This window comes from Ambystoma mexicanum, unplaced genomic scaffold (assembly GCF_040938575.1).
Source record: "Ambystoma mexicanum isolate Mex_15411 unplaced genomic scaffold, UKY_AmexF1_1 Mex_scaf10, whole genome shotgun sequence".
Classification (NCBI taxonomy): domain Eukaryota; kingdom Metazoa; phylum Chordata; class Amphibia; order Caudata; family Ambystomatidae; genus Ambystoma; species Ambystoma mexicanum.
In genome coordinates this window covers 907,501-932,500 of record NW_027182325.1, presented here as the reverse complement: position 1 = coordinate 932,500, position 25,000 = coordinate 907,501, and the positions used below count along the sequence as shown (strand labels likewise).

The 25,000-nt window shown below is 46.8% G+C and overlaps 56 non-coding genes and 20 pseudogenes across 56 annotated transcripts in view; all 76 read right to left on the bottom strand.

Annotated features, from left to right (window-relative positions):
- Positions 1 to 3: 3 nt before the first annotated feature.
- Positions 4 to 122, bottom strand: LOC138539568 (5S ribosomal RNA). The gene has a single exon (XR_011287632.1). It is a non-coding gene; the product is annotated as a 5S ribosomal RNA (ribosomal RNA).
- Positions 123 to 228: 106 nt separating this feature from the next.
- LOC138538344 (5S ribosomal RNA) lies at positions 229 to 347 on the bottom strand. The gene has a single exon (XR_011286448.1). It is a non-coding gene; the product is annotated as a 5S ribosomal RNA (ribosomal RNA).
- A 464-nt stretch (positions 348 to 811) lies between these two features.
- Positions 812 to 920, bottom strand: LOC138543345 (5S ribosomal RNA; annotated as a pseudogene).
- Positions 921 to 1,025: 105 nt separating this feature from the next.
- Positions 1,026 to 1,144, bottom strand: LOC138547603 (5S ribosomal RNA). Its single transcript, XR_011291436.1, has one exon. It is a non-coding gene; the product is annotated as a 5S ribosomal RNA (ribosomal RNA).
- Positions 1,145 to 1,250: 106 nt separating this feature from the next.
- On the bottom strand, positions 1,251 to 1,369 carry LOC138539881 (5S ribosomal RNA). Its single transcript, XR_011287942.1, has one exon. It is a non-coding gene; the product is annotated as a 5S ribosomal RNA (ribosomal RNA).
- A 106-nt stretch (positions 1,370 to 1,475) lies between these two features.
- Positions 1,476 to 1,594, bottom strand: LOC138548826 (5S ribosomal RNA). Its single transcript, XR_011292620.1, has one exon. It is a non-coding gene; the product is annotated as a 5S ribosomal RNA (ribosomal RNA).
- A 463-nt stretch (positions 1,595 to 2,057) lies between these two features.
- On the bottom strand, positions 2,058 to 2,166 carry LOC138546068 (5S ribosomal RNA; annotated as a pseudogene).
- Positions 2,167 to 2,272: 106 nt separating this feature from the next.
- LOC138542690 (5S ribosomal RNA) lies at positions 2,273 to 2,381 on the bottom strand (annotated as a pseudogene).
- A 106-nt stretch (positions 2,382 to 2,487) lies between these two features.
- LOC138536924 (5S ribosomal RNA) lies at positions 2,488 to 2,606 on the bottom strand. The gene has a single exon (XR_011285081.1). It is a non-coding gene; the product is annotated as a 5S ribosomal RNA (ribosomal RNA).
- Positions 2,607 to 2,712: 106 nt separating this feature from the next.
- On the bottom strand, positions 2,713 to 2,831 carry LOC138549893 (5S ribosomal RNA). Its single transcript, XR_011293663.1, has one exon. It is a non-coding gene; the product is annotated as a 5S ribosomal RNA (ribosomal RNA).
- Positions 2,832 to 2,937: 106 nt separating this feature from the next.
- Positions 2,938 to 3,056, bottom strand: LOC138539567 (5S ribosomal RNA). The gene has a single exon (XR_011287631.1). It is a non-coding gene; the product is annotated as a 5S ribosomal RNA (ribosomal RNA).
- Positions 3,057 to 3,162: 106 nt separating this feature from the next.
- On the bottom strand, positions 3,163 to 3,281 carry LOC138538343 (5S ribosomal RNA). The gene has a single exon (XR_011286447.1). It is a non-coding gene; the product is annotated as a 5S ribosomal RNA (ribosomal RNA).
- A 704-nt stretch (positions 3,282 to 3,985) lies between these two features.
- Positions 3,986 to 4,104, bottom strand: LOC138548825 (5S ribosomal RNA). Its single transcript, XR_011292619.1, has one exon. It is a non-coding gene; the product is annotated as a 5S ribosomal RNA (ribosomal RNA).
- Positions 4,105 to 4,567: 463 nt separating this feature from the next.
- LOC138546808 (5S ribosomal RNA) lies at positions 4,568 to 4,676 on the bottom strand (annotated as a pseudogene).
- Positions 4,677 to 4,782: 106 nt separating this feature from the next.
- On the bottom strand, positions 4,783 to 4,901 carry LOC138547604 (5S ribosomal RNA). Its single transcript, XR_011291437.1, has one exon. It is a non-coding gene; the product is annotated as a 5S ribosomal RNA (ribosomal RNA).
- A 106-nt stretch (positions 4,902 to 5,007) lies between these two features.
- Positions 5,008 to 5,126, bottom strand: LOC138536923 (5S ribosomal RNA). The gene has a single exon (XR_011285080.1). It is a non-coding gene; the product is annotated as a 5S ribosomal RNA (ribosomal RNA).
- Positions 5,127 to 5,232: 106 nt separating this feature from the next.
- On the bottom strand, positions 5,233 to 5,351 carry LOC138549892 (5S ribosomal RNA). Its single transcript, XR_011293662.1, has one exon. It is a non-coding gene; the product is annotated as a 5S ribosomal RNA (ribosomal RNA).
- A 106-nt stretch (positions 5,352 to 5,457) lies between these two features.
- Positions 5,458 to 5,576, bottom strand: LOC138539566 (5S ribosomal RNA). The gene has a single exon (XR_011287630.1). It is a non-coding gene; the product is annotated as a 5S ribosomal RNA (ribosomal RNA).
- A 106-nt stretch (positions 5,577 to 5,682) lies between these two features.
- Positions 5,683 to 5,801, bottom strand: LOC138538342 (5S ribosomal RNA). The gene has a single exon (XR_011286446.1). It is a non-coding gene; the product is annotated as a 5S ribosomal RNA (ribosomal RNA).
- Positions 5,802 to 6,265: 464 nt separating this feature from the next.
- Positions 6,266 to 6,374, bottom strand: LOC138543344 (5S ribosomal RNA; annotated as a pseudogene).
- Positions 6,375 to 6,479: 105 nt separating this feature from the next.
- On the bottom strand, positions 6,480 to 6,598 carry LOC138547591 (5S ribosomal RNA). The gene has a single exon (XR_011291425.1). It is a non-coding gene; the product is annotated as a 5S ribosomal RNA (ribosomal RNA).
- A 106-nt stretch (positions 6,599 to 6,704) lies between these two features.
- LOC138548823 (5S ribosomal RNA) lies at positions 6,705 to 6,823 on the bottom strand. Its single transcript, XR_011292617.1, has one exon. It is a non-coding gene; the product is annotated as a 5S ribosomal RNA (ribosomal RNA).
- Positions 6,824 to 7,286: 463 nt separating this feature from the next.
- On the bottom strand, positions 7,287 to 7,395 carry LOC138546066 (5S ribosomal RNA; annotated as a pseudogene).
- A 106-nt stretch (positions 7,396 to 7,501) lies between these two features.
- On the bottom strand, positions 7,502 to 7,610 carry LOC138544381 (5S ribosomal RNA; annotated as a pseudogene).
- A 106-nt stretch (positions 7,611 to 7,716) lies between these two features.
- On the bottom strand, positions 7,717 to 7,835 carry LOC138549891 (5S ribosomal RNA). Its single transcript, XR_011293661.1, has one exon. It is a non-coding gene; the product is annotated as a 5S ribosomal RNA (ribosomal RNA).
- Positions 7,836 to 7,941: 106 nt separating this feature from the next.
- On the bottom strand, positions 7,942 to 8,060 carry LOC138541878 (5S ribosomal RNA). The gene has a single exon (XR_011289873.1). It is a non-coding gene; the product is annotated as a 5S ribosomal RNA (ribosomal RNA).
- A 106-nt stretch (positions 8,061 to 8,166) lies between these two features.
- Positions 8,167 to 8,285, bottom strand: LOC138541950 (5S ribosomal RNA). The gene has a single exon (XR_011289942.1). It is a non-coding gene; the product is annotated as a 5S ribosomal RNA (ribosomal RNA).
- Positions 8,286 to 8,968: 683 nt separating this feature from the next.
- LOC138548822 (5S ribosomal RNA) lies at positions 8,969 to 9,087 on the bottom strand. The gene has a single exon (XR_011292616.1). It is a non-coding gene; the product is annotated as a 5S ribosomal RNA (ribosomal RNA).
- A 463-nt stretch (positions 9,088 to 9,550) lies between these two features.
- Positions 9,551 to 9,659, bottom strand: LOC138546806 (5S ribosomal RNA; annotated as a pseudogene).
- Positions 9,660 to 9,765: 106 nt separating this feature from the next.
- Positions 9,766 to 9,884, bottom strand: LOC138547602 (5S ribosomal RNA). The gene has a single exon (XR_011291435.1). It is a non-coding gene; the product is annotated as a 5S ribosomal RNA (ribosomal RNA).
- Positions 9,885 to 9,990: 106 nt separating this feature from the next.
- LOC138536922 (5S ribosomal RNA) lies at positions 9,991 to 10,109 on the bottom strand. Its single transcript, XR_011285079.1, has one exon. It is a non-coding gene; the product is annotated as a 5S ribosomal RNA (ribosomal RNA).
- A 106-nt stretch (positions 10,110 to 10,215) lies between these two features.
- Positions 10,216 to 10,334, bottom strand: LOC138549890 (5S ribosomal RNA). Its single transcript, XR_011293660.1, has one exon. It is a non-coding gene; the product is annotated as a 5S ribosomal RNA (ribosomal RNA).
- A 106-nt stretch (positions 10,335 to 10,440) lies between these two features.
- Positions 10,441 to 10,559, bottom strand: LOC138539565 (5S ribosomal RNA). Its single transcript, XR_011287629.1, has one exon. It is a non-coding gene; the product is annotated as a 5S ribosomal RNA (ribosomal RNA).
- Positions 10,560 to 10,665: 106 nt separating this feature from the next.
- LOC138538341 (5S ribosomal RNA) lies at positions 10,666 to 10,784 on the bottom strand. The gene has a single exon (XR_011286445.1). It is a non-coding gene; the product is annotated as a 5S ribosomal RNA (ribosomal RNA).
- Positions 10,785 to 11,248: 464 nt separating this feature from the next.
- On the bottom strand, positions 11,249 to 11,357 carry LOC138543343 (5S ribosomal RNA; annotated as a pseudogene).
- A 105-nt stretch (positions 11,358 to 11,462) lies between these two features.
- Positions 11,463 to 11,581, bottom strand: LOC138547579 (5S ribosomal RNA). Its single transcript, XR_011291414.1, has one exon. It is a non-coding gene; the product is annotated as a 5S ribosomal RNA (ribosomal RNA).
- A 106-nt stretch (positions 11,582 to 11,687) lies between these two features.
- LOC138548821 (5S ribosomal RNA) lies at positions 11,688 to 11,806 on the bottom strand. The gene has a single exon (XR_011292615.1). It is a non-coding gene; the product is annotated as a 5S ribosomal RNA (ribosomal RNA).
- Positions 11,807 to 12,269: 463 nt separating this feature from the next.
- LOC138546065 (5S ribosomal RNA) lies at positions 12,270 to 12,378 on the bottom strand (annotated as a pseudogene).
- A 106-nt stretch (positions 12,379 to 12,484) lies between these two features.
- Positions 12,485 to 12,593, bottom strand: LOC138544380 (5S ribosomal RNA; annotated as a pseudogene).
- Positions 12,594 to 12,699: 106 nt separating this feature from the next.
- On the bottom strand, positions 12,700 to 12,818 carry LOC138549889 (5S ribosomal RNA). Its single transcript, XR_011293659.1, has one exon. It is a non-coding gene; the product is annotated as a 5S ribosomal RNA (ribosomal RNA).
- Positions 12,819 to 12,924: 106 nt separating this feature from the next.
- Positions 12,925 to 13,043, bottom strand: LOC138541877 (5S ribosomal RNA). Its single transcript, XR_011289872.1, has one exon. It is a non-coding gene; the product is annotated as a 5S ribosomal RNA (ribosomal RNA).
- Positions 13,044 to 13,149: 106 nt separating this feature from the next.
- LOC138538340 (5S ribosomal RNA) lies at positions 13,150 to 13,268 on the bottom strand. The gene has a single exon (XR_011286444.1). It is a non-coding gene; the product is annotated as a 5S ribosomal RNA (ribosomal RNA).
- A 683-nt stretch (positions 13,269 to 13,951) lies between these two features.
- Positions 13,952 to 14,070, bottom strand: LOC138540463 (5S ribosomal RNA). The gene has a single exon (XR_011288510.1). It is a non-coding gene; the product is annotated as a 5S ribosomal RNA (ribosomal RNA).
- A 463-nt stretch (positions 14,071 to 14,533) lies between these two features.
- LOC138546805 (5S ribosomal RNA) lies at positions 14,534 to 14,642 on the bottom strand (annotated as a pseudogene).
- Positions 14,643 to 14,748: 106 nt separating this feature from the next.
- On the bottom strand, positions 14,749 to 14,867 carry LOC138547601 (5S ribosomal RNA). The gene has a single exon (XR_011291434.1). It is a non-coding gene; the product is annotated as a 5S ribosomal RNA (ribosomal RNA).
- A 106-nt stretch (positions 14,868 to 14,973) lies between these two features.
- LOC138536921 (5S ribosomal RNA) lies at positions 14,974 to 15,092 on the bottom strand. Its single transcript, XR_011285078.1, has one exon. It is a non-coding gene; the product is annotated as a 5S ribosomal RNA (ribosomal RNA).
- Positions 15,093 to 15,198: 106 nt separating this feature from the next.
- On the bottom strand, positions 15,199 to 15,317 carry LOC138549888 (5S ribosomal RNA). Its single transcript, XR_011293658.1, has one exon. It is a non-coding gene; the product is annotated as a 5S ribosomal RNA (ribosomal RNA).
- Positions 15,318 to 15,423: 106 nt separating this feature from the next.
- Positions 15,424 to 15,542, bottom strand: LOC138539564 (5S ribosomal RNA). Its single transcript, XR_011287628.1, has one exon. It is a non-coding gene; the product is annotated as a 5S ribosomal RNA (ribosomal RNA).
- A 106-nt stretch (positions 15,543 to 15,648) lies between these two features.
- Positions 15,649 to 15,767, bottom strand: LOC138538339 (5S ribosomal RNA). Its single transcript, XR_011286443.1, has one exon. It is a non-coding gene; the product is annotated as a 5S ribosomal RNA (ribosomal RNA).
- A 464-nt stretch (positions 15,768 to 16,231) lies between these two features.
- LOC138543342 (5S ribosomal RNA) lies at positions 16,232 to 16,340 on the bottom strand (annotated as a pseudogene).
- Positions 16,341 to 16,445: 105 nt separating this feature from the next.
- Positions 16,446 to 16,564, bottom strand: LOC138547567 (5S ribosomal RNA). Its single transcript, XR_011291402.1, has one exon. It is a non-coding gene; the product is annotated as a 5S ribosomal RNA (ribosomal RNA).
- A 106-nt stretch (positions 16,565 to 16,670) lies between these two features.
- Positions 16,671 to 16,789, bottom strand: LOC138548820 (5S ribosomal RNA). Its single transcript, XR_011292614.1, has one exon. It is a non-coding gene; the product is annotated as a 5S ribosomal RNA (ribosomal RNA).
- A 463-nt stretch (positions 16,790 to 17,252) lies between these two features.
- LOC138546064 (5S ribosomal RNA) lies at positions 17,253 to 17,361 on the bottom strand (annotated as a pseudogene).
- A 106-nt stretch (positions 17,362 to 17,467) lies between these two features.
- Positions 17,468 to 17,576, bottom strand: LOC138544379 (5S ribosomal RNA; annotated as a pseudogene).
- A 106-nt stretch (positions 17,577 to 17,682) lies between these two features.
- On the bottom strand, positions 17,683 to 17,801 carry LOC138549887 (5S ribosomal RNA). The gene has a single exon (XR_011293657.1). It is a non-coding gene; the product is annotated as a 5S ribosomal RNA (ribosomal RNA).
- A 106-nt stretch (positions 17,802 to 17,907) lies between these two features.
- Positions 17,908 to 18,026, bottom strand: LOC138541876 (5S ribosomal RNA). The gene has a single exon (XR_011289871.1). It is a non-coding gene; the product is annotated as a 5S ribosomal RNA (ribosomal RNA).
- Positions 18,027 to 18,132: 106 nt separating this feature from the next.
- Positions 18,133 to 18,251, bottom strand: LOC138541949 (5S ribosomal RNA). The gene has a single exon (XR_011289941.1). It is a non-coding gene; the product is annotated as a 5S ribosomal RNA (ribosomal RNA).
- A 683-nt stretch (positions 18,252 to 18,934) lies between these two features.
- LOC138548819 (5S ribosomal RNA) lies at positions 18,935 to 19,053 on the bottom strand. The gene has a single exon (XR_011292613.1). It is a non-coding gene; the product is annotated as a 5S ribosomal RNA (ribosomal RNA).
- A 463-nt stretch (positions 19,054 to 19,516) lies between these two features.
- Positions 19,517 to 19,625, bottom strand: LOC138546804 (5S ribosomal RNA; annotated as a pseudogene).
- Positions 19,626 to 19,741: 116 nt separating this feature from the next.
- LOC138547600 (5S ribosomal RNA) lies at positions 19,742 to 19,860 on the bottom strand. Its single transcript, XR_011291433.1, has one exon. It is a non-coding gene; the product is annotated as a 5S ribosomal RNA (ribosomal RNA).
- A 106-nt stretch (positions 19,861 to 19,966) lies between these two features.
- Positions 19,967 to 20,085, bottom strand: LOC138536920 (5S ribosomal RNA). The gene has a single exon (XR_011285077.1). It is a non-coding gene; the product is annotated as a 5S ribosomal RNA (ribosomal RNA).
- Positions 20,086 to 20,191: 106 nt separating this feature from the next.
- On the bottom strand, positions 20,192 to 20,310 carry LOC138549886 (5S ribosomal RNA). The gene has a single exon (XR_011293656.1). It is a non-coding gene; the product is annotated as a 5S ribosomal RNA (ribosomal RNA).
- Positions 20,311 to 20,416: 106 nt separating this feature from the next.
- Positions 20,417 to 20,535, bottom strand: LOC138539562 (5S ribosomal RNA). The gene has a single exon (XR_011287626.1). It is a non-coding gene; the product is annotated as a 5S ribosomal RNA (ribosomal RNA).
- A 106-nt stretch (positions 20,536 to 20,641) lies between these two features.
- Positions 20,642 to 20,760, bottom strand: LOC138538337 (5S ribosomal RNA). Its single transcript, XR_011286441.1, has one exon. It is a non-coding gene; the product is annotated as a 5S ribosomal RNA (ribosomal RNA).
- Positions 20,761 to 21,224: 464 nt separating this feature from the next.
- Positions 21,225 to 21,333, bottom strand: LOC138543340 (5S ribosomal RNA; annotated as a pseudogene).
- A 105-nt stretch (positions 21,334 to 21,438) lies between these two features.
- Positions 21,439 to 21,557, bottom strand: LOC138548496 (5S ribosomal RNA). Its single transcript, XR_011292296.1, has one exon. It is a non-coding gene; the product is annotated as a 5S ribosomal RNA (ribosomal RNA).
- Positions 21,558 to 21,663: 106 nt separating this feature from the next.
- LOC138548818 (5S ribosomal RNA) lies at positions 21,664 to 21,782 on the bottom strand. Its single transcript, XR_011292612.1, has one exon. It is a non-coding gene; the product is annotated as a 5S ribosomal RNA (ribosomal RNA).
- A 463-nt stretch (positions 21,783 to 22,245) lies between these two features.
- On the bottom strand, positions 22,246 to 22,354 carry LOC138546063 (5S ribosomal RNA; annotated as a pseudogene).
- Positions 22,355 to 22,460: 106 nt separating this feature from the next.
- On the bottom strand, positions 22,461 to 22,569 carry LOC138544378 (5S ribosomal RNA; annotated as a pseudogene).
- A 106-nt stretch (positions 22,570 to 22,675) lies between these two features.
- On the bottom strand, positions 22,676 to 22,794 carry LOC138549885 (5S ribosomal RNA). Its single transcript, XR_011293655.1, has one exon. It is a non-coding gene; the product is annotated as a 5S ribosomal RNA (ribosomal RNA).
- A 106-nt stretch (positions 22,795 to 22,900) lies between these two features.
- On the bottom strand, positions 22,901 to 23,019 carry LOC138541875 (5S ribosomal RNA). The gene has a single exon (XR_011289870.1). It is a non-coding gene; the product is annotated as a 5S ribosomal RNA (ribosomal RNA).
- A 106-nt stretch (positions 23,020 to 23,125) lies between these two features.
- LOC138538336 (5S ribosomal RNA) lies at positions 23,126 to 23,244 on the bottom strand. The gene has a single exon (XR_011286440.1). It is a non-coding gene; the product is annotated as a 5S ribosomal RNA (ribosomal RNA).
- A 683-nt stretch (positions 23,245 to 23,927) lies between these two features.
- Positions 23,928 to 24,046, bottom strand: LOC138548817 (5S ribosomal RNA). The gene has a single exon (XR_011292611.1). It is a non-coding gene; the product is annotated as a 5S ribosomal RNA (ribosomal RNA).
- A 463-nt stretch (positions 24,047 to 24,509) lies between these two features.
- On the bottom strand, positions 24,510 to 24,618 carry LOC138546803 (5S ribosomal RNA; annotated as a pseudogene).
- A 106-nt stretch (positions 24,619 to 24,724) lies between these two features.
- LOC138547599 (5S ribosomal RNA) lies at positions 24,725 to 24,843 on the bottom strand. Its single transcript, XR_011291432.1, has one exon. It is a non-coding gene; the product is annotated as a 5S ribosomal RNA (ribosomal RNA).
- Positions 24,844 to 24,949: 106 nt separating this feature from the next.
- Positions 24,950 to 25,000, bottom strand: part of LOC138549883 (5S ribosomal RNA) — a 119-nt gene continuing 68 nt past the window's right edge. The window contains exon 1 of the ribosomal RNA XR_011293653.1: positions 24,950 to 25,000. This exon is cut by the window's right edge and continues 68 nt beyond it. This is a non-coding gene — a ribosomal RNA (5S ribosomal RNA).

The window sequence follows — 25,000 nt, the reverse complement described above, 5'->3', positions numbered from 1 at the left end:
AAAAGCCTACAGCACCTGGTATTCCCAGGCGGTCTTCCATCCAGGTACTAACTAGGCCCGACACTGCTTAGCTTCTGAGATCAGACGAGATCAGGCACATTCAGTGTGGTGTGGCCGTAGGCTCTGGGCCTAGTGAGTTTTGTACTTTTAAGCATCTAGTCGGCTAGACCTTGCAGTTTTAAAAGGCAATTGAGAAAGGGCTCACTTCCTGAACTTGGAGCACAAAAAAGCCTACAGCACCTGGTATTCCCAGGCGGTCTCCCATCCAGGTACTAACTAGGCCTGACACTGCTTAACTTCCGAGATCAGTCGAGATCGGGTGCATTCAGTGTGGTGTGGCCGTAGGCTCTAGGAATGCTAAGAATATTACTCTTATGCATTTGCATTTAGTAAGCTAAGCCATGCAGCCACTTGCAACATGATACCACGCTCATCGCTCGATCAGGCTCGATCAGGCGAGATATATAAGACTGGTGGGCCCATTCAGGACTCCTATGTCTGGTAGGATAACTTTAATTCATCCATCCTGTGTCTGTTGCAGGGAGGTGGAGAGAACAATCAACACAATAATGGTTTTCTTTCATGCCTCTTGAAGGACTCAATATTCTCTGTACTGCATTACATGTGAAAGTTGATTTATTACCCATGAACACACTACCTGTATGCTAATTCTATGTAAAAAGGTAGCTCCAGCCCTCATGATGTTGTCCAACATTTCCGCTATAAAACGGGATACAATTATTTTGGAAACATACCAAATTTGAAAAATAATTGAGAAGTTGCGCAATTACTAATCATGGAGCACAAAAAAAGCCTACAGCACCTGGTATTCCCAGGCAGTCTCCCATCCAGGTACTAACTAGGCCCGACCCTGCTTAGCTTCCGAGATCGGGCGCATTCAGTGTGGTGTGGCCGTAGGCTCTGGGCCTAGTGAGTTTGTACTTTTAAGCATCTAGTCGGCTAGACCTTGCAGTTTTGAAAGGCAATTGTGAAATGGCTCACTTCCTGAACTTGGAGCACAAAAAAGCCTACAGCACCTGGTATTCCCAGGTGGTCTCCCATCCAGGTACTAACTAGGCCCGACACTGCTTAGCTTCCGAGATCAGACGAGATCGGGCGCATTCAGTGTGGTGTGGCCGTAGGCTCTGGGCCTAGTGAGTTTTGTACTTTTAAGCATCTAGTCGGCTAGACCTTGCAGTTTTGAAAGGCAATTGAGAAATGGCTCACTTCCTGAACTTGGAGTACAAAAAAGCCTACAGCACCTGGTATTCCCAGGCGGTCTCCCATCCAGGTACTAACTAGGCCCGACACTGCTTAGCTTCTGAGATCAGACGAGATCAGGCGCATTCAGTGTGGTGTGGCCGTAGGCTCTGGGCCTAGTGAGTGTTGTACTTTTAAGCATCTAGTCGGCTAGACCTTGCAGTTTTAAAAGGCAATTGAGAAAGGGCTCACTTCCTGAACTTGGAGCACAAAAAAGCCTACAGCACCTGGTATTCCCAGGCGGTCTCCCATCCAGGTACTAACTAGGCCTGACACTGCTTAACTTCCGAGATCAGACGAGATCGGGTGCATTCAGTGTGGTGTGGCCGTAGGCTCTAGGAATGCTAAGAATATTACTCTTATGCATTTGCATTTAGTAAGCTAAGCCATGCAGCCACTTGCAACATGATACCACGCTCATCGCTCGATCAGGCTCGATCAGGCGAGATATATAAGACTGGTGGGCCCATTCAGGACTCCTATGTCTGGTAGGATAACTTTAATTCATCCATCCTGTGTCTGTTGCAGGGAGGTGGAGAGAACAATCAACACAATAATGGTTTTCTTTCATGCCTCTTGAAGGACTCAATATTCTCTGTACTGCATTACATGTGAAAGTCGATTTATTACCCATGAACACACTACCTGTATGCTAATTCTATGTAAAAAGGTAGCTCCAGCCCTCATGATGTTGTCCAACATTTCCGCTATAAAACGGGATACAATTATTTTGGAAACATACCAAATTTGAAAAATAATTGAGAAGTTGCGCAATTACTAATCATGGAGCACAAAAAAGCCTACAGCACCTGGTATTCCCAGGCAGTCTCCCATCCAGGTACTAACTAGGCCTGACCCTGCTTAGCTTCCGAGATCGGGCACATTCAGTGTGGTGTGGCCGTAGGCTCTGGGCCTAGTGAGTTTTGTACTTTTAAGCATCTAGTCGGCTAGACCTTGCAGTTTTGAAAGGCAATTGTGAAATGGCTCACTTCCTGAACTTGGAGCACAAAAAAGCCTACAGCACCTGGTATTCCCAGGTGGTCTCCCATCCAGGTACTAACTAGGCCCGACACTGCTTAGCTTCCGAGATCGGGCGCAATCAGTGTGGTGTGGCCGTAGGCTCTGGGCCTAGTGAGTTTTGTACTTTTAAGCATCTAGTCAGCTAGACCTTGCAGTTTTGAAAGGCAATTGAGAAATGGCTCACTTCCTGAACTTGGAGCACAAAAAAGCCTACAGCACCTGGTATTCCCAGGCGGTCTCCCATCCAGGTACTAACGAGGCCCGACACTGCTTAGCTTCCGAGATCAGACGAGATCGGGCGCAATCAGTGTGGTGTGGCCGTAGGCTCTGGGCCTAGTGAGTTTTGTACTTTTAAGCATCTAGTCAGCTAGACCTTGCAATTTTGAAAGGCAGTTGAGAAATGGCTCACTTCCTGAACTTGGAGCACAAAAAAGCCTACAGCACCTGGTATTCCCAGGCGGTCTCCCATCCAGGTACTAACGAGGCCCGACACTGCTTAGCTTCCGAGATCAGACGAGATCGGGCGCATTCAGTGTGGTGTGGCCGTAGGCTCTGGTTCTTGTGAGTTTTGTACTTTTAAGCATCTAGTCGGCTAGACCTTGCAGTTTTGAAAGGCAATTGAGAAATGGCTCACTTCCTGAACTTGGAGTACAAAAAAGCCTACAGCACCTGGTATTCCCAGGCGGTCTTCCATCCAGGTACTAACTAGGCCCGACACTGCTTAGCTTCTGAGATCAGACGAGATCAGGCACATTCAGTGTGGTGTGGCCGTAGGCTCTGGGCCTAGTGAGTTTTGTACTTTTAAGCATCTAGTCGGCTAGACCTTGCAGTTTTAAAAGGCAATTGAGAAAGGGCTCACTTCCTGAACTTGGAGCACAAAAAAGCCTACAGCACCTGGTATTCCCAGGCGGTCTCCCATCCAGGTACTAACTAGGCCTGACACTGCTTAACTTCCGAGATCAGTCGAGATCGGGTGCATTCAGTGTGGTGTGGCCGTAGGCTCTAGGAATGCTAAGAATATTACTCTTATGCATTTGCATTTAGTAAGCTAAGCCATGCAGCCACTTGCAACATGATACCACGCTCATCGCTCGATCAGCGCTCGATCAGGCTCGATCAGGCGAGATATATAAGACTGGTGGGCCCATTCAGGACTCCTATGTCTGGTAGGATAACTTTAATTCATCCATCCTGTGTCTGTTGCAGGGAGGTGGAGAGAACAATCAACACAATAATGGTTTTCTTTCATGCCTCTTGAAGGACTCAATATTCTCTGTACTGCATTACATGTGAAAGTCGATTTATTACCCATGAACACACTACCTGTATGCTAATTCTATGTAAAAAGGTAGCTCCAGCCCTCATGATGTTGTCCAACATTTCCGCTATAAAACGGGATACAATTATTTTGGAAACATACCAAATTTGAAAAATAATTGAGAAGTTGCGCAATTACTAATCATGGAGCACAAAAAAGCCTACAGCACCTGGTATTCCCAGGCAGTCTCCCATCCAGGTACTAACTAGGCCTGACCCTGCTTAGCTTCCGAGATCGGGCACATTCAGTGTGGGCACATTCAGTGTGGTGTGGCCGTAGGCTCTGGGCCTAGTGAGTTTTGTACTTTTAAGCATCTAGTCGGCTAGACCTTGCAGTTTTAAAAGGCAATTGAGAAAGGGCTCACTTCCTGAACTTGGAGCACAAAAAAGCCTACAGCACCTGGTATTCCCAGGCGGTCTCCCATCCAGGTACTAACTAGGCCTGACACTGCTTAACTTCCGAGATCAGACGAGATCGGGTGCATTCAGTGTGGTGTGGCCGTAGGCTCTAGGAATGCTAAGAATATTACTCTTATGCATTTGCATTTAGTAAGCTAAGCCATGCAGCCACTTGCAACATGATACCACGCTCATCGCTCGATCAGGCTCGATCAGGCGAGATATATAAGACTGGTGGGCCCATTCAGGACTCCTATGTCTGGTAGGATAACTTTAATTCATCCATCCTGTGTCTGTTGCAGGGAGGTGGAGAGAACAATCAACACAATAATGGTTTTCTTTCATGCCTCTTGAAGGACTCAATATTCTCTGTACTGCATTACATGTGAAAGTCGATTTATTACCCATGAACACACTGCCTGTATGCTAATTCTATGTAAAAAGGTAGCTCCAGCCCTCATGATGTTGTCCAACATTTCCGCTATAAAACGGGATACAATTATTTTGGAAACATACCAAATTTGAAAAATAATTGAGAAGTTGCGCAATTACTAATCATGGAGCACAAAAAAGCCTACAGCACCTGGTATTCCCAGGCAGTCTCCCATCCAGGTACTAACTAGGCCTGACCCTGCTTAGCTTCCGAGATCGGGCACCTTCAGTGTGGTGTGGCCGTAGGCTCTGGGCCTAGTGAGTTTTGTACTTTTAAGCATCTAGTCGGCTAGACCTTGCAGTTTTGAAAGGCAATTGTGAAATGGCTCACTTCCTGAACTTGGAGCACAAAAAAGCCTACAGCACCTGGTATTCCCAGGTGGTCTCCCATCCAGGTACTAACTAGGCCCGACACTGCTTAGCTTCCGAGATCAGACGAGATCGGGCGCAATCAGTGTGGTGTGGCCGTAGGCTCTGGGCCTAGTGAGTTTTGTACTTTTAAGCATCTAGTCAGCTAGACCTTGCAGTTTTGAAAGGCAATTGAGAAATGGCTCACTTCCTGAACTTGGAGCACAAAAAAGCCTACAGCACCTGGTATTCCCAGGCGGTCTCCCATCCAGGTACTAACGAGGCCCGACACTGCTTAGCTTCCGAGATCAGACGAGATCGGGCGCAATCAGTGTGGTGTGGCCGTAGGCTCTGGGCCTAGTGAGTTTTGTACTTTTAAGCATCTAGTCAGCTAGACCTTGCAATTTTGAAAGGCAATTGAGAAATGGCTCACTTCCTGAACTTGGAGCACAAAAAAGCCTACAGCACCTGGTATTCCCAGGCGGTCTCCCATCCAGGTACTAACGAGGCCCGACACTGCTTAGCTTCCGAGATCAGACGAGATCGGGCGCATTCAGTGTGGTGTGGCCGTAGGCTCTGGTTCTTGTGAGTTTTGTACTTTTAAGCATCTAGTCGGCTAGACCTTGCAGTTTTGAAAGGCAATTGAGAAATGGCTCACTTCCTGAACTTGGAGTACAAAAAAGCCTACAGCACCTGGTATTCCCAGGCGGTCTTCCATCCAGGTACTAACTAGGCCCGACACTGCTTAGCTTCTGAGATCAGACGAGATCAGGCACATTCAGTGTGGTGTGGCCGTAGGCTCTGGGCCTAGTGAGTTTTGTACTTTTAAGCATCTAGTCGGCTAGACCTTGCAGTTTTAAAAGGCAATTGAGAAAGGGCTCACTTCCTGAACTTGGAGCACAAAAAAGCCTACAGCACCTGGTATTCCCAGGCGGTCTCCCATCCAGGTACTAACTAGGCCTGACACTGCTTAACTTCCGAGATCAGTCGAGATCGGGTGCATTCAGTGTGGTGTGGCCGTAGGCTCTAGGAATGCTAAGAATATTACTCTTATGCATTTGCATTTAGTAAGCTAAGCCATGCAGCCACTTGCAACATGATACCACGCTCATCGCTCGATCAGGCTCGATCAGGCGAGATATATAAGACTGGTGGGCCCATTCAGGACTCCTATGTCTGGTAGGATAACTTTAATTCATCCATCCTGTGTCTGTTGCAGGGAGGTGGAGAGAACAATCAACACAATAATGGTTTTCTTTCATGCCTCTTGAAGGACTCAATATTCTCTGTACTGCATTACATGTGAAAGTTGATTTATTACCCATGAACACACTACCTGTATGCTAATTCTATGTAAAAAGGTAGCTCCAGCCCTCATGATGTTGTCCAACATTTCCGCTATAAAACGGGATACAATTATTTTGGAAACATACCAAATTTGAAAAATAATTGAGAAGTTGCGCAATTACTAATCATGGAGCACAAAAAAAGCCTACAGCACCTGGTATTCCCAGGCAGTCTCCCATCCAGGTACTAACTAGGCCCGACCCTGCTTAGCTTCCGAGATCGGGCGCATTCAGTGTGGTGTGGCCGTAGGCTCTGGGCCTAGTGAGTTTGTACTTTTAAGCATCTAGTCGGCTAGACCTTGCAGTTTTGAAAGGCAATTGTGAAATGGCTCACTTCCTGAACTTGGAGCACAAAAAAGCCTACAGCACCTGGTATTCCCAGGTGGTCTCCCATCCAGGTACTAACTAGGCCCGACACTGCTTAGCTTCCGAGATCAGACGAGATCGGGCGCATTCAGTGTGGTGTGGCCGTAGGCTCTGGGCCTAGTGAGTTTTGTACTTTTAAGCATCTAGTCGGCTAGACCTTGCAGTTTTGAAAGGCAATTGAGAAATGGCTCACTTCCTGAACTTGGAGTACAAAAAAGCCTACAGCACCTGGTATTCCCAGGCGGTCTCCCATCCAGGTACTAACTAGGCCTGACACTGCTTAACTTCCGAGATCAGACGAGATCGGGTGCATTCAGTGTGGTGTGGCCGTAGGCTCTAGGAATGCTAAGAATATTACTCTTATGCATTTGCATTTAGTAAGCTAAGCCATGCAGCCACTTGCAACATGATACCACGCTCATCGCTCGATCAGGCTCGATCAGGCGAGATATATAAGACTGGTGGGCCCATTCAGGACTCCTATGTCTGGTAGGATAACTTTAATTCATCCATCCTGTGTCTGTTGCAGGGAGGTGGAGAGAACAATCAACACAATAATGGTTTTCTTTCATGCCTCTTGAAGGACTCAATATTCTCTGTACTGCATTACATGTGAAAGTCGATTTATTACCCATGAACACACTACCTGTATGCTAATTCTATGTAAAAAGGTAGCTCCAGCCCTCATGATGTTGTCCAACATTTCCGCTATAAAACGGGATACAATTATTTTGGAAACATACCAAATTTGAAAAATAATTGAGAAGTTGCGCAATTACTAATCATGGAGCACAAAAAAGCCTACAGCACCTGGTATTCCCAGGCAGTCTCCCATCCAGGTACTAACTAGGCCTGACCCTGCTTAGCTTCCGAGATCGGGCACATTCAGTGTGGTGTGGCCGTAGGCTCTGGGCCTAGTGAGTTTTGTACTTTTAAGCATCTAGTCGGCTAGACCTTGCAGTTTTGAAAGGCAATTGTGAAATGGCTCACTTCCTGAACTTGGAGCACAAAAAAGCCTACAGCACCTGGTATTCCCAGGTGGTCTCCCATCCAGGTACTAACTAGGCCCGACACTGCTTAGCTTCCGAGATCAGACGAAATCAGTGTGGTGTGGCCGTAGGCTCTGGGCCTAGTGAGTTTTGTACTTTTAAGCATCTAGTCAGCTAGACCTTGCAGTTTTGAAAGGAAATTGAGAAATGGCTCACTTCCTGAACTTGGAGCACAAAAAAGCCTACAGCACCTGGTATTCCCAGGCGGTCTCCCATCCAGGTACTAACGAGGCCCGACACTGCTTAGCTTCCGAGATCAGACGAGATCGGGCGCATTCAGTGTGGTGTGGCCGTAGGCTCTGGTTCTTGTGAGTTTTGTACTTTTAAGCATCTAGTCGGCTAGACCTTGCAGTTTTGAAAGGCAATTGAGAAATGGCTCACTTCCTGAACTTGGAGTACAAAAAAGCCTACAGCACCTGGTATTCCCAGGCGGTCTTCCATCCACGTACTAACTAGGCCCGACACTGCTTAGCTTCTGAGATCAGACGAGATCAGGCACATTCAGTGTGGTGTGGCCGTAGGCTCTGGGCCTAGTGAGTTTTGTACTTTTAAGCATCTAGTCGGCTAGACCTTGCAGTTTTAAAAGGCAATTGAGAAAGGGCTCACTTCCTGAACTTGGAGCACAAAAAAGCCTACAGCACCTGGTATTCCCAGGCGGTCTCCCATCCAGGTACTAACTAGGCCTGACACTGCTTAACTTCCAAGATCAGTCGAGATCGGGTGCATTCAGTGTGGTGTGGCCGTAGGCTCTAGGAATGCTAAGAATATTACTCTTATGCATTTGCATTTAGTAAGCTAAGCCATGCAGCCACTTGCAACATGATACCACGCTCATCGCTCGATCAGGCGAGATATATAAGACTGGTGGGCCCATTCAGGACTCCTATGTCTGGTAGGATAACTTTAATTCATCCATCCTGTGTCTGTTGCAGGGAGGTGGAGAGAACAATCAACACAATAATGGTTTTCTTTCATGCCTCTTGAAGGACTCAATATTCTCTGTACTGCATTACATGTGAAAGTCGATTTATTACCCATGAACACACTACCTGTATGCTAATTCTATGTAAAAAGGTAGCTCCAGCCCTCATGATGTTGTCCAACATTTCCGCTATAAAACGGGATACAATTATTTTGGAAACATACCAAATTTGAAAAATAATTGAGAAGTTGCGCAATTACTAATCATGGAGCACAAAAAAGCCTACAGCACCTGGTATTCCCAGGCAGTCTCCCATCCAGGTACTAACTAGGCCTGACCCTGCTTAGCTTCCGAGATCGGGCACATTCAGTGTGGGCACATTCAGTGTGGTGTGGCCGTAGGCTCTGGGCCTAGTGAGTTTTGTACTTTTAAGCATCTAGTCGGCTAGACCTTGCAGTTTTAAAAGGCAATTGAGAAAGGGCTCACTTCCTGAACTTGGAGCACAAAAAAGCCTACAGCACCTGGTATTCCCAGGCGGTCTCCCATCCAGGTACTAACTAGGCCTGACACTGCTTAACTTCCGAGATCAGACGAGATCGGGTGCATTCAGTGTGGTGTGGCCGTAGGCTCTAGGAATGCTAAGAATATTACTCTTATGCATTTGCATTTAGTAAGCTAAGCCATGCAGCCACTTGCAACATGATACCACGCTCATCGCTCGATCAGGCTCGATCAGGCGAGATATATAAGACTGGTGGGCCCATTCAGGACTCCTATGTCTGGTAGGATAACTTTAATTCATCCATCCTGTGTCTGTTGCAGGGAGGTGGAGAGAACAATCAACACAATAATGGTTTTCTTTCATGCCTCTTGAAGGACTCAATATTCTCTGTACTGCATTACATGTGAAAGTCGATTTATTACCCATGAACACACTGCCTGTATGCTAATTCTATGTAAAAAGGTAGCTCCAGCCCTCATGATGTTGTCCAACATTTCCGCTATAAAACGGGATACAATTATTTTGGAAACATACCAAATTTGAAAAATAATTGAGAAGTTGCGCAATTACTAATCATGGAGCACAAAAAAGCCTACAGCACCTGGTATTCCCAGGCAGTCTCCCATCCAGGTACTAACTAGGCCTGACCCTGCTTAGCTTCCGAGATCGGGCACCTTCAGTGTGGTGTGGCCGTAGGCTCTGGGCCTAGTGAGTTTTGTACTTTTAAGCATCTAGTCGGCTAGACCTTGCAGTTTTGAAAGGCAATTGTGAAATGGCTCACTTCCTGAACTTGGAGCACAAAAAAGCCTACAGCACCTGGTATTCCCAGGTGGTCTCCCATCCAGGTACTAACTAGGCCCGACACTGCTTAGCTTCCGAGATCAGACGAGATCGGGCGCAATCAGTGTGGTGTGGCCGTAGGCTCTGGGTCTAGTGAGTTTTGTACTTTTAAGCATCTAGTCAGCTAGACCTTGCAGTTTTGAAAGGCAATTGAGAAATGGCTCACTTCCTGAACTTGGAGCACAAAAAAGCCTACAGCACCTGGTATTCCCAGGCGGTCTCCCATCCAGGTACTAACGAGGCCCGACACTGCTTAGCTTCCGAGATCAGACGAGATCGGGCGCAATCAGTGTGGTGTGGCCGTAGGCTCTGGGCCTAGTGAGTTTTGTACTTTTAAGCATCTAGTCAGCTAGACCTTGCAATTTTGAAAGGCAATTGAGAAATGGCTCACTTCCTGAACTTGGAGCACAAAAAAGCCTACAGCACCTGGTATTCCCAGGCGGTCTCCCATCCAGGTACTAACGAGGCCCGACACTGCTTAGCTTCCGAGATCAGACGAGATCGGGCGCATTCAGTGTGGTGTGGCCGTAGGCTCTGGTTCTTGTGAGTTTTGTACTTTTAAGCATCTAGTCGGCTAGACCTTGCAGTTTTGAAAGGCAATTGAGAAATGGCTCACTTCCTGAACTTGGAGTACAAAAAAGCCTACAGCACCTGGTATTCCCAGGCGGTCTTCCATCCAGGTACTAACTAGGCCCGACACTGCTTAGCTTCTGAGATCAGACGAGATCAGGCACATTCAGTGTGGTGTGGCCGTAGGCTCTGGGCCTAGTGAGTTTTGTACTTTTAAGCATCTAGTCGGCTAGACCTTGCAGTTTTAAAAGGCAATTGAGAAAGGGCTCACTTCCTGAACTTGGAGCACAAAAAAGCCTACAGCACCTGGTATTCCCAGGCGGTCTCCCATCCAGGTACTAACTAGGCCTGACACTGCTTAACTTCCGAGATCAGTCGAGATCGGGTGCATTCAGTGTGGTGTGGCCGTAGGCTCTAGGAATGCTAAGAATATTACTCTTATGCATTTGCATTTAGTAAGCTAAGCCATGCAGCCACTTGCAACATGATACCACGCTCATCGCTCGATCAGGCTCGATCAGGCGAGATATATAAGACTGGTGGGCCCATTCAGGACTCCTATGTCTGGTAGGATAACTTTAATTCATCCATCCTGTGTCTGTTGCAGGGAGGTGGAGAGAACAATCAACACAATAATGGTTTTCTTTCATGCCTCTTGAAGGACTCAATATTCTCTGTACTGCATTACATGTGAAAGTTGATTTATTACCCATGAACACACTACCTGTATGCTAATTCTATGTAAAAAGGTAGCTCCAGCCCTCATGATGTTGTCCAACATTTCCGCTATAAAACGGGATACAATTATTTTGGAAACATACCAAATTTGAAAAATAATTGAGAAGTTGCGCAATTACTAATCATGGAGCACAAAAAAAGCCTACAGCACCTGGTATTCCCAGGCAGTCTCCCATCCAGGTACTAACTAGGCCCGACCCTGCTTAGCTTCCGAGATCGGGCGCATTCAGTGTGGTGTGGCCGTAGGCTCTGGGCCTAGTGAGTTTGTACTTTTAAGCATCTAGTCGGCTAGACCTTGCAGTTTTGAAAGGCAATTGTGAAATGGCTCACTTCCTGAACTTGGAGCACAAAAAAGCCTACAGCACCTGGTATTCCCAGGTGGTCTCCCATCCAGGTACTAACTAGGCCCGACACTGCTTAGCTTCCGAGATCAGACGAGATCGGGCGCATTCAGTGTGGTGTGGCCGTAGGCTCTGGGCCTAGTGAGTTTTGTACTTTTAAGCATCTAGTCGGCTAGACCTTGCAGTTTTGAAAGGCAATTGAGAAATGGCTCACTTCCTGAACTTGGAGTACAAAAAAGCCTACAGCACCTGGTATTCCCAGGCGGTCTCCCATCCAGGTACTAACTAGGCCTGACACTGCTTAACTTCCGAGATCAGACGAGATCGGGTGCATTCAGTGTGGTGTGGCCGTAGGCTCTAGGAATGCTAAGAATATTACTCTTATGCATTTGCATTTAGTAAGCTAAGCCATGCAGCCACTTGCAACATGATACCACGCTCATCGCTCGATCAGGCTCGATCAGGCGAGATATATAAGACTGGTGGGCCCATTCAGGACTCCTATGTCTGGTAGGATAACTTTAATTCATCCATCCTGTGTCTGTTGCAGGGAGGTGGAGAGAACAATCAACACAATAATGGTTTTCTTTCATGCCTCTTGAAGGACTCAATATTCTCTGTACTGCATTACATGTGAAAGTCGATTTATTACCCATGAACACACTACCTGTATGCTAATTCTATGTAAAAAGGTAGCTCCAGCCCTCATGATGTTGTCCAACATTTCCGCTATAAAACGGGATACAATTATTTTGGAAACATACCAAATTTGAAAAATAATTGAGAAGTTGCGCAATTACTAATCATGGAGCACAAAAAAGCCTACAGCACCTGGTATTCCCAGGCAGTCTCCCATCCAGGTACTAACTAGGCCTGACCCTGCTTAGCTTCCGAGATCGGGCACATTCAGTGTGGTGTGGCCGTAGGCTCTGGGCCTAGTGAGTTTTGTACTTTTAAGCATCTAGTCGGCTAGACCTTGCAGTTTTGAAAGGCAATTGTGAAATGGCTCACTTCCTGAACTTGGAGCACAAAAAAGCCTACAGCACCTGGTATTCCCAGGTGGTCTCCCATCCAGGTACTAACTAGGCCCGACACTGCTTAGCTTCCGAGATCAGACGAAATCAGTGTGGTGTGGCCGTAGGCTCTGGGCCTAGTGAGTTTTGTACTTTTAAGCATCTAGTCAGCTAGACCTTGCAGTTTTGAAAGGAAATTGAGAAATGGCTCACTTCCTGAACTTGGAGCACAAAAAAGCCTACAGCACCTGGTATTCCCAGGCGGTCTCCCATCCAGGTACTAACGAGGCCCGACACTGCTTAGCTTCCGAGATCAGACGAGATCGGGCGCATTCAGTGTGGTGTGGCCGTAGGCTCTGGTTCTTGTGAGTTTTGTACTTTTAAGCATCTAGTCGGCTAGACCTTGCAGTTTTGAAAGGCAATTGAGAAATGGCTCACTTCCTGAACTTGGAGTACAAAAAAGCCTACAGCACCTGGTATTCCCAGGCGGTCTTCCATCCACGTACTAACTAGGCCCGACACTGCTTAGCTTCTGAGATCAGACGAGATCAGGCACATTCAGTGTGGTGTGGCCGTAGGCTCTGGGCCTAGTGAGTTTTGTACTTTTAAGCATCTAGTCGGCTAGACCTTGCAGTTTTAAAAGGCAATTGAGAAAGGGCTCACTTCCTGAACTTGGAGCACAAAAAAGCCTACAGCACCTGGTATTCCCAGGCGGTCTCCCATCCAGGTACTAACTAGGCCTGACACTGCTTAACTTCCGAGATCAGTCGAGATCGGGTGCATTCAGTGTGGTGTGGCCGTAGGCTCTAGGAATGCTAAGAATATTACTCTTATGCATTTGCATTTAGTAAGCTAAGCCATGCAGCCACTTGCAACATGATACCACGCTCATCGCTCGATCAGGCGAGATATATAAGACTGGTGGGCCCATTCAGGACTCCTATGTCTGGTAGGATAACTTTAATTCATCCATCCTGTGTCTGTTGCAGGGAGGTGGAGAGAACAATCAACACAATAATGGTTTTCTTTCATGCCTCTTGAAGGACTCAATATTCTCTGTACTGCATTACATGTGAAAGTCGATTTATTACCCATGAACACACTACCTGTATGCTAATTCTATGTAAAAAGGTAGCTCCAGCCCTCATGATGTTGTCCAACATTTCCGCTATAAAACGGGATACAATTATTTTGGAAACATACCAAATTTGAAAAATAATTGAGAAGTTGCGCAATTACTAATCATGGAGCACAAAAAAGCCTACAGCACCTGGTATTCCCAGGCAGTCTCCCATCCAGGTACTAACTAGGCCTGACCCTGCTTAGCTTCCGAGATCGGGCACATTCAGTGTGGGCACATTCAGTGTGGTGTGGCCGTAGGCTCTGGGCCTAGTGAGTTTTGTACTTTTAAGCATCTAGTCGGCTAGACCTTGCAGTTTTAAAAGGCAATTGAGAAAGGGCTCACTTCCTGAACTTGGAGCACAAAAAAGCCTACAGCACCTGGTATTCCCAGGCGGTCTCCCATCCAGGTACTAACTAGGCCTGACACTGCTTAACTTCCGAGATCAGACAAGATCGGGTGCATTCAGTGTGGTGTGGCCGTAGGCTCTAGGAATGCTAAGAATATTACTCTTATGCATTTGCATTTAGTAAGCTAAGCCATGCAGCCACTTGCAACATGATACCACGCTCATCGCTCGATCAGGCTCGATCAGGCGAGATATATAAGACTGGTGGGCCCATTCAGGACTCCTATGTCTGGTAGGATAACTTTAATTCATCCATCCTGTGTCTGTTGCAGGGAGGTGGAGAGAACAATCAACACAATAATGGTTTTCTTTCATGCCTCTTGAAGGACTCAATATTCTCTGTACTGCATTACATGTGAAAGTCGATTTATTACCCATGAACACACTGCCTGTATGCTAATTCTATGTAAAAAGGTAGCTCCAGCCCTCATGATGTTGTCCAACATTTCCGCTATAAAACGGGATACAATTATTTTGGAAACATACCAAATTTGAAAAATAATTGAGAAGTTGCGCAATTACTAATCATGGAGCACAAAAAAGCCTACAGCACCTGGTATTCCCAGGCAGTCTCCCATCCAGGTACTAACTAGGCCTGACCCTGCTTAGCTTCCGAGATCGGGCACCTTCAGTGTGGTGTGGCCGTAGGCTCTGGGCCTAGTGAGTTTTGTACTTTTAAGCATCTAGTCGGCTAGACCTTGCAGTTTTGAAAGGCAATTGTGAAATGGCTCACTTCCTGAACTTGGAGCACAAAAAAGCCTACAGCACCTGGTATTCCCAGGTGGTCTCCCATCCAGGTACTAACTAGGCCCGACACTGCTTAGCTTCCGAGATCAGACGAGATCGGGCGCAATCAGTGTGGTGTGGCCGTAGGCTCTGGGCCTAGTGAGTTTTGTACTTTTAAGCATCTAGTCAGCTAGACCTTGCAGTTTTGAAAGGCAATTGAGAAATGGCTCACTTCCTGAACTTGGAGCACAAAAAAGCCTACAGCACCTGGTATTCCCAGGCGGTCTCCCATCCAGGTACTAACGAGGCCCGACACTGCTTAGCTTCCGAGATCAGACGAGATCGGGCGCAATCAGTGTGGTGTGGCCGTAGGCTCTGGGCCTAGTGAGTTTTGTACTTTTAAGCATCTAGTCAGCTAGACCTTGCAATTTTGAAAGGCAATTGAGAAATGGCTCACTTCCTGAACTTGGAGCACAAAAAAGCCTACAGCACCTGGTATTCCCAGGCGGTCTCCCATCCAGGTACTAACGAGGCCCGACACTGCTTAGCTTCCGAGATCAGACGAGATCGGGCGCATTCAGTGTGGTGTGGCCGTAGGCTCTGGTTCTTGTGAGTTTTGTACTTTTAAGCATCTAGTCGGCTAGACCTTGCAGTTTTGAAAGGCAATTGAGAAATGGCTCACTTCCTGAACTTGGAGTACAAAAAAGCCTACAGCACCTGGTATTCCCAGGCGGTCTTCCATCCAGGTACTAACTAGGCCCGACACTGCTTAGCTTCTGAGATCAGACGAGATCAGGCACATTCAGTGTGGTGTGGCCGTAGGCTCTGGGCCTAGTGAGTTTTGTACTTTTAAGCATCTAGTCGGCTAGACCTTGCAGTTTTAAAAGGCAATTGAGAAAGGGCTCACTTCCTGAACTTGGAGCACAAAAAAGCCTACAGCACCTGGTATTCCCAGGCGGTCTCCCATCCAGGTACTAACTAGGCCTGACACTGCTTAACTTCCGAGATCAGTCGAGATCGGGTGCATTCAGTGTGGTGTGGCCGTAGGCTCTAGGAATGCTAAGAATATTACTCTTATGCATTTGCATTTAGTAAGCTAAGCCATGCAGCCACTTGCAACATGATACCACGCTCATCGCTCGATCAGGCTCGATCAGGCGAGATATATAAGACTGGTGGGCCCATTCAGGACTCCTATGTCTGGTAGGATAACTTTAATTCATCCATCCTGTGTCTGTTGCAGGGAGGTGGAGAGAACAATCAACACAATAATGGTTTTCTTTCATGCCTCTTGAAGGACTCAATATTCTCTGTACTGCATTACATGTGAAAGTTGATTTATTACCCATGAACACACTACCTGTATGCTAATTCTATGTAAAAAGGTAGCTCCAGCCCTCATGATGTTGTCCAACATTTCCGCTATAAAACGGGATACAATTATTTTGGAAACATACCAAATTTGAAAAATAATTGAGAAGTTGCGCAATTACTAATCATGGAGCACAAAAAAAGCCTACAGCACCTGGTATTCCCAGGCAGTCTCCCATCCAGGTACTAACTAGGCCCGACCCTGCTTAGCTTCCGAGATCGGGCGCATTCAGTGTGGTGTGGCCGTAGGCTCTGGGCCTAGTGAGTTTGTACTTTTAAGCATCTAGTCGGCTAGACCTTGCAGTTTTGAAAGGCAATTGTGAAATGGCTCACTTCCTGAACTTGGAGCACAAAAAAGCCTACAGCACCTGGTATTCCCAGGTGGTCTCCCATCCAGGTACTAACTAGGCCCGACACTGCTTAGCTTCCGAGATCAGACGAGATCGGGCGCATTCAGTGTGGTGTGGCCGTAGGCTCTGGGCCTAGTGAGTTTTGTACTTTTAAGCATCTAGTCGGCTAGACCTTGCAGTTTTGAAAGGCAATTGAGAAATGGCTCACTTCCTGAACTTGGAGTACAAAAAAGCCTACAGCACCTGGTATTCCCAGGCGGTCTCCCATCCAGGTACTAACTAGGCCTGACACTGCTTAACTTCCGAGATCAGACGAGATCGGGTGCATTCAGTGTGGTGTGGCCGTAGGCTCTAGGAATGCTAAGAATATTACTCTTATGCATTTGCATTTAGTAAGCTAAGCCATGCAGCCACTTGCAACATGATACCACGCTCATCGCTCGATCAGGCTCGATCAGGCGAGATATATAAGACTGGTGGGCCCATTCAGGACTCCTATGTCTGGTAGGATAACTTTAATTCATCCATCCTGTGTCTGTTGCAGGGAGGTGGAGAGAACAATCAACACAATAATGGTTTTCTTTCATGCCTCTTGAAGGACTCAATATTCTCTGTACTGCATTACATGTGAAAGTCGATTTATTACCCATGAACACACTACCTGTATGCTAATTCTATGTAAAAAGGTAGCTCCAGCCCTCATGATGTTGTCCAACATTTCCGCTATAAAACGGGATACAATTATTTTGGAAACATACCAAATTTGAAAAATAATTGAGAAGTTGCGCAATTACTAATCATGGAGCACAAAAAAGCCTACAGCACCTGGTATTCCCAGGCAGTCTCCCATCCAGGTACTAACTAGGCCTGACCCTGCTTAGCTTCCGAGATCGGGCACATTCAGTGTGGTGTGGCCGTAGGCTCTGGGCCTAGTGAGTTTTGTACTTTTAAGCATCTAGTCGGCTAGACCTTGCAGTTTTGAAAGGCAATTGTGAAATGGCTCACTTCCTGAACTTGGAGCACAAAAAAGCCTACAGCACCTGGTATTCCCAGGTGGTCTCCCATCCAGGTACTAACTAGGCCCGACACTGCTTAGCTTCCGAGATCAGACGAAATCAGTGTGGTGTGGCCGTAGGCTCTGGGCCTAGTGAGTTTTGTACTTTTAAGCATCTAGTCAGCTAGACCTTGCAGTTTTGAAAGGAAATTGAGAAATGGCTCACTTCCTGAACTTGGAGCACAAAAAAGCCTACAGCACCTGGTATTCCCAGGCGGTCTCCCATCCAGGTACTAACGAGGCCCGACACTGCTTAGCTTCCGAGATCAGACGAGATCGGGCGCATTCAGTGTGGTGTGGCCGTAGGCTCTGGTTCTTGTGAGTTTTGTACTTTTAAGCATCTAGTCGGCTAGACCTTGCAGTTTTGAAAGGCAATTGAGAAATGGCTCACTTCCTGAACTTGGAGTACAAAAAAGCCTACAGCACCTGGTATTCCCAGGCGGTCTTCCATCCACGTACTAACTAGGCCCGACACTGCTTAGCTTCTGAGATCAGACGAGATCAGGCACATTCAGTGTGGTGTGGCCGTAGGCTCTGGGCCTAGTGAGTTTTGTACTTTTAAGCATCTAGTCGGCTAGACCTTGCAGTTTTAAAAGGCAATTGAGAAAGGGCTCACTTCCTGAACTTGGAGCACAAAAAAGCCTACAGCACCTGGTATTCCCAGGCGGTCTCCCATCCAGGTACTAACTAGGCCTGACACTGCTTAACTTCCAAGATCAGTCGAGATCGGGTGCATTCAGTGTGGTGTGGCCGTAGGCTCTAGGAATGCTAAGAATATTACTCTTATGCATTTGCATTTAGTAAGCTAAGCCATGCAGCCACTTGCAACATGATACCACGCTCATCGCTCGATCAGGCGAGATATATAAGACTGGTGGGCCCATTCAGGACTCCTATGTCTGGTAGGATAACTTTAATTCATCCATCCTGTGTCTGTTGCAGGGAGGTGGAGAGAACAATCAACACAATAATGGTTTTCTTTCATGCCTCTTGAAGGACTCAATATTCTCTGTACTGCATTACATGTGAAAGTCGATTTATTACCCATGAACACACTACCTGTATGCTAATTCTATGTAAAAAGGTAGCTCCAGCCCTCATGATGTTGTCCAACATTTCCGCTATAAAACGGGATACAATTATTTTGGAAACATACCAAATTTGAAAAATAATTGAGAAGTTGCGCAATTACTAATCATGGAGCACAAAAAAGCCTACAGCACCTGGTATTCCCAGGCAGTCTCCCATCCAGGTACTAACTAGGCCTGACCCTGCTTAGCTTCCGAGATCGGGCACATTCAGTGTGGGCACATTCAGTGTGGTGTGGCCGTAGGCTCTGGGCCTAGTGAGTTTTGTACTTTTAAGCATCTAGTCGGCTAGACCTTGCAGTTTTAAAAGGCAATTGAGAAAGGGCTCACTTCCTGAACTTGGAGCACAAAAAAGCCTACAGCACCTGGTATTCCCAGGCGGTCTCCCATCCAGGTACTAACTAGGCCTGACACTGCTTAACTTCCGAGATCAGACGAGATCGGGTGCATTCAGTGTGGTGTGGCCGTAGGCTCTAGGAATGCTAAGAATATTACTCTTATGCATTTGCATTTAGTAAGCTAAGCCATGCAGCCACTTGCAACATGATACCACGCTCATCGCTCGATCAGGCTCGATCAGGCGAGATATATAAGACTGGTGGGCCCATTCAGGACTCCTATGTCTGGTAGGATAACTTTAATTCATCCATCCTGTGTCTGTTGCAGGGAGGTGGAGAGAACAATCAACACAATAATGGTTTTCTTTCATGCCTCTTGAAGGACTCAATATTCTCTGTACTGCATTACATGTGAAAGTCGATTTATTACCCATGAACACACTGCCTGTATGCTAATTCTATGTAAAAAGGTAGCTCCAGCCCTCATGATGTTGTCCAACATTTCCGCTATAAAACGGGATACAATTATTTTGGAAACATACCAAATTTGAAAAATAATTGAGAAGTTGCGCAATTACTAATCATGGAGCACAAAAAAGCCTACAGCACCTGGTATTCCCAGGCAGTCTCCCATCCAGGTACTAACTAGGCCTGACCCTGCTTAGCTTCCGAGATCGGGCACCTTCAGTGTGGTGTGGCCGTAGGCTGCCGTAGGCTCTGGGCCTAGTGAGTTTTGTACTTTTAAGCATCTAGTCGGCTAGACCTTGCAGTTTTGAAAGGCAATTGTGAAATGGCTCACTTCCTGAACTTGGAGCACAAAAAAGCCTACAGCACCTGGTATTCCCAGGTGGTCTCCCATCCAGGTACTAACTAGGCCCGACACTGCTTAGCTTCCGAGATCAGACGAGATCGGGCGCAATCAGTGTGGTGTGGCCGTAGGCTCTGGGCCTAGTGAGTTTTGTACTTTTAAGCATCTAGTCAGCTAGACCTTGCAGTTTTGAAAGGCAATTGAGAAATGGCTCACTTCCTGAACTTGGAGCACAAAAAAGCCTACAGCACCTGGTATTCCCAGGCGGTCTCCCATCCAGGTACTAACGAGGCCCGACACTGCTTAGCTTCCGAGATCAGACGAGATCGGGCGCAATCAGTGTGGTGTGGCCGTAGGCTCTGGGCCTAGTGAGTTTTGTACTTTTAAGCATCTAGTCAGCTAGACCTTGCAATTTTGAAAGGCAATTGAGAAATGGCTCACTTCCTGAACTTGGAGCACAAAAAAGCCTACAGCACCTGGTATTCCCAGGCGGTCTCCCATCCAGGTACTAACGAGGCCCGACACTGCTTAGCTTCCGAGATCAGACGAGATCGGGCGCATTCAGTGTGGTGTGGCCGTAGGCTCTGGTTCTTGTGAGTTTTGTACTTTTAAGCATCTAGTCGGCTAGACCTTGCAGTTTTGAAAGGCAATTGAGAAATGGCTCACTTCCTGAACTTGGAGTACAAAAAAGCCTACAGCACCTGGTATTCCCAGGCGGTCTTCCATCCAGGTACTAACTAGGCCCGACACTGCTTAGCTTCTGAGATCAGACGAGATCAGGCACATTCAGTGTGGTGTGGCCGTAGGCTCTGGGCCTAGTGAGTTTTGTACTTTTAAGCATCTAGTCGGCTAGACCTTGCAGTTTTAAAAGGCAATTGAGAAAGGGCTCACTTCCTGAACTTGGAGCACAAAAAAGCCTACAGCACCTGGTATTCCCAGGCGGTCTCCCATCCAGGTACTAACTAGGCCTGACACTGCTTAACTTCCGAGATCAGTCGAGATCGGGTGCATTCAGTGTGGTGTGGCCGTAGGCTCTAGGAATGCTAAGAATATTACTCTTATGCATTTGCATTTAGTAAGCTAAGCCATGCAGCCACTTGCAACATGATACCACGCTCATCGCTCGATCAGGCTCGATCAGGCGAGATATATAAGACTGGTGGGCCCATTCAGGACTCCTATGTCTGGTAGGATAACTTTAATTCATCCATCCTGTGTCTGTTGCAGGGAGGTGGAGAGAACAATCAACACAATAATGGTTTTCTTTCATGCCTCTTGAAGGACTCAATATTCTCTGTACTGCATTACATGTGAAAGTTGATTTATTACCCATGAACACACTACCTGTATGCTAATTCTATGTCAAAAGGTAGCTCCAGCCCTCATGATGTTGTCCAACATTTCCGCTATAAAACGGGATACAATTATTTTGGAAACATACCAAATTTGAAAAATAATTGAGAAGTTGCGCAATTACTAATCATGGAGCACAAAAAAAGCCTACAGCACCTGGTATTCCCAGGCAGTCTCCCATCCAGGTACTAACTAGGCCCGACCCTGCTTAGCTTCCGAGATCGGGCGCATTCAGTGTGGTGTGGCCGTAGGCTCTGGGCCTAGTGAGTTTGTACTTTTAAGCATCTAGTCGGCTAGACCTTGCAGTTTTGAAAGGCAATTGTGAAATGGCTCACTTCCTGAACTTGGAGCACAAAAAAGCCTACAGCACCTGGTATTCCCAGGTGGTCTCCCATCCAGGTACTAACTAGGCCCGACACTGCTTAGCTTCCGAGATCAGACGAGATCGGGCGCATTCAATGTGGTGTGGCCGTAGGCTCTGGGCCTAGTGAGTTTTGTACTTTTAAGCATCTAGTCGGCTAGACCTTGCAGTTTTGAAAGGCAATTGAGAAATGGCTCACTTCCTGAACTTGGAGTACAAAAAAGCCTACAGCACCTGGTATTCCCAGGCGGTCTCCCATCCAGGTACTAACTAGGCCTGACACTGCTTAACTTCCGAGATCAGACGAGATCGGGTGCATTCAGTGTGGTGTGGCCGTAGGCTCTAGGAATGCTAAGAATATTACTCTTATGCATTTGCATTTAGTAAGCTAAGCCATGCAGCCACTTGCAACATGATACCACGCTCATCGCTCGATCAGGCTCGATCAGGCGAGATATATAAGACTGGTGGGCCCATTCAGGACTCCTATGTCTGGTAGGATAACTTTAATTCATCCATCCTGTGTCTGTTGCAGGGAGGTGGAGAGAACAATCAACACAATAATGGTTTTCTTTCATGCCTCTTGAAGGACTCAATATTCTCTGTACTGCATTACATGTGAAAGTCGATTTATTACCCATGAACACACTACCTGTATGCTAATTCTATGTAAAAAGGTAGCTCCAGCCCTCATGATGTTGTCCAACATTTCCGCTATAAAACGGGATACAATTATTTTGGAAACATACCAAATTTGAAAAATAATTGAGAAGTTGCGCAATTACTAATCATGGAGCACAAAAAAGCCTACAGCACCTGGTATTCCCAGGCAGTCTCCCATCCAGGTACTAACTAGGCCTGACCCTGCTTAGCTTCCGAGATCGGGCACATTCAGTGTGGTGTGGCCGTAGGCTCTGGGCCTAGTGAGTTTTGTACTTTTAAGCATCTAGTCGGCTAGACCTTGCAGTTTTGAAAGGCAATTGTGAAATGGCTCACTTCCTGAACTTGGAGCACAAAAAAGCCTACAGCACCTGGTATTCCCAGGTGGTCTCCCATCCAGGTACTAACTAGGCCCGACACTGCTTAGCTTCCGAGATCAGACGAAATCAGTGTGGTGTGGCCGTAGGCTCTGGGCCTAGTGAGTTTTGTACTTTTAAGCATCTAGTCAGCTAGACCTTGCAGTTTTGAAAGGAAATTGAGAAATGGCTCACTTCCTGAACTTGGAGCACAAAAAAGCCTACAGCACCTGGTATTCCCAGGCGGTCTCCCATCCAGGTACTAACGAGGCCCGACACTGCTTAGCTTCCGAGATCAGACGAGATCGGGCGCATTCAGTGTGGTGTGGCCGTAGGCTCTGGTTCTTGTGAGTTTTGTACTTTTAAGCATCTAGTCGGCTAGACCTTGCAGTTTTGAAAGGCAATTGAGAAATGGCTCACTTCCTGAACTTGGAGTACAAAAAAGCCTACAGCACCTGGTATTCCCAGGCGGTCTTCCATCCACGTACTAACTAGGCCCGACACTGCTTAGCTTCTGAGATCAGACGAGATCAGGCACATTCAGTGTGGTGTGGCCGTAGGCTCTGGGCCTAGTGAGTTTTGTACTTTTAAGCATCTAGTCGGCTAGACCTTGCAGTTTTAAAAGGCAATTGAGAAAGGGCTCACTTCCTGAACTTGGAGCACAAAAAAGCCTACAGCACCTGGTATTCCCAGGCGGTCTCCCATCCAGGTACTAACTAGGCCTGACACTGCTTAACTTCCGAGATCAGTCGAGATCGGGTGCATTCAGTGTGGTGTGGCCGTAGGCTCTAGGAATGCTAAGAATATTACTCTTATGCATTTGCATTTAGTAAGCTAAGCCATGCAGCCACTTGCAACATGATACCACGCTCATCGCTCGATCAGGCGAGATATATAAGACTGGTGGGCCCATTCAGGACTCCTATGTCTGGTAGGATAACTTTAATTCATCCATCCTGTGTCTGTTGCAGGGAGGTGGAGAGAACAATCAACACAATAATGGTTTTCTTTCATGCCTCTTGAAGGACTCAATATTCTCTGTACTGCATTACATGTGAAAGTCGATTTATTACCCATGAACACACTACCTGTATGCTAATTCTATGTAAAAAGGTAGCTCCAGCCCTCATGATGTTGTCCAACATTTCCGCTATAAAACGGGATACAATTATTTTGGAAACATACCAAATTTGAAAAATAATTGAGAAGTTGCGCAATTACTAATCATGGAGCACAAAAAAGCCTACAGCACCTGGTATTCCCAGGCAGTCTCCCATCCAGGTACTAACTAGGCCTGACCCTGCTTAGCTTCCGAGATCGGGCACATTCAGTGTGGGCACATTCAGTGTGGTGTGGCCGTAGGCTCTGGGCCTAGTGAGTTTTGTACTTTTAAGCATCTAGTCGGCTAGACCTTGCAGTTTTAAAAGGCAATTGAGAAAGGGCTCACTTCCTGAACTTGGAGCACAAAAAAGCCTACAGCACCTGGTATTCCCAGGCGGTCTCCCATCCAGGTACTAACTAGGCCTGACACTGCTTAACTTCCGAGATCAGACGAGATCGGGTGCATTCAGTGTGGTGTGGCCGTAGGCTCTAGGAATGCTAAGAATATTACTCTTATGCATTTGCATTTAGTAAGCTAAGCCATGCAGCCACTTGCAACATGATACCACGCTCATCGCTCGATCAGGCTCGATCAGGCGAGATATATAAGACTGGTGGGCCCATTCAGGACTCCTATGTCTGGTAGGATAACTTTAATTCATCCATCCTGTGTCTGTTGCAGGGAGGTGGAGAGAACAATCAACACAATAATGGTTTTCTTTCATGCCTCTTGAAGGACTCAATATTCTCTGTACTGCATTACATGTGAAAGTCGATTTATTACCCATGAACACACTGCCTGTATGCTAATTCTATGTAAAAAGGTAGCTCCAGCCCTCATGATGTTGTCCAACATTTCCGCTATAAAACGGGATACAATTATTTTGGAAACATACCAAATTTGAAAAATAATTGAGAAGTTGCGCAATTACTAATCATGGAGCACAAAAAAGCCTACAGCACCTGGTATTCCCAGGCAGTCTCCCATCCAGGTACTAACTAGGCCTGACCCTGCTTAGCTTCCGAGATCGGGCACCTTCAGTGTGGTGTGGCCGTAGGCTCTGGGCCTAGTGAGTTTTGTACTTTTAAGCATCTAGTCGGCTAGACCTTGCAGTTTTGAAAGGCAATTGTGAAATGGCTCACTTCCTGAACTTGGAGCACAAAAAAGCCTACAGCACCTGGTATTCCCAGGTGGTCTCCCATCCAGGTACTAACTAGGCCCGACACTGCTTAGCTTCCGAGATCAGACGAGATCGGGCGCAATCAGTGTGGTGTGGCCGTAGGCTCTGGGCCTAGTGAGTTTTGTACTTTTAAGCATCTAGTCAGCTAGACCTTGCAGTTTTGAAAGGCAATTGAGAAATGGCTCACTTCCTGAACTTGGAGCACAAAAAAGCCTACAGCACCTGGTATTCCCAGGCGGTCTCCCATCCAGGTACTAACGA